Consider the following 916-nt stretch of genomic DNA (forward strand, 5'->3'; position numbering starts at 1 on the left):
TTCAAACATCACTCACTTTTGCAGTATGATCCCCTCTCACACATCTATGAAACCAATATGCAGTATACTGCCAAAGCTGGATTTATTCAGATTTAACAGCGACAATCTAGACATAGCTTCTATACCCTGAAATTTCATTTGATTGAATGTCTAGTGAAGCAATTTGCATTACCCTGAAATTTCATTTGATCAGAAGTCTAGTGAAGCAATTTGCATGTGAGCTGTACTAGCAATGGTCAGCACAATCCTTTTGACCTTCAATCTCCTCAATGATAGACAAAAGTTCATCAGGACAGAGACAATTAAAAAATTGAGCTCAAATAATTTTCTATTTCATAACTGAATTTATTTACAGGTGGTTCAGAAGAATTGGAAAAAACCACTGGCATCTGCCTGTAATTTAAACTAATATGCAAGCCAGCATATTGACTGTCTAGATTTAAGTGGGATTTTGAGGAACAAAAATACACAGGTGCAATGGCCTAATGTGATAAAAAGATAATGAGTCAGATTGCAACGGGCTGTGACAAGAACTATTTTTTTTAATATTAAGCTGAGCATGTACTGTTGATCACTTAAAATATTAAATTTCAATTCTGTTATAGTTGGATTTTTCATAAAACCTATGCCAGTCTCAAAAACTTTGTGTTGCAAAGGTACCACTGCTTTTCAAAATAAACTACTATTGTTCTTTACAATTCCTTTCTCTCTCTCTCTCTGTATAAACATATACATACATACATATATATATACAAATACATATACAAATATATATGTGTGTAATTGTGTGTGTGTGTGTTTATGTGATGACAAAAAGTAGATTGAATTCTAAAAGTGATATATGCATTATAGACCCTGTCAAGAAGGCAAATAATTGCCCCAGACACAGAAATTGCATTTCTGGTCAATTCCTGCT

This window comes from Geospiza fortis, unplaced genomic scaffold (assembly GCF_000277835.1).
Source record: "Geospiza fortis unplaced genomic scaffold, GeoFor_1.0 scaffold166, whole genome shotgun sequence".
Classification (NCBI taxonomy): Eukaryota; Metazoa; Chordata; class Aves; order Passeriformes; family Thraupidae; genus Geospiza; species Geospiza fortis.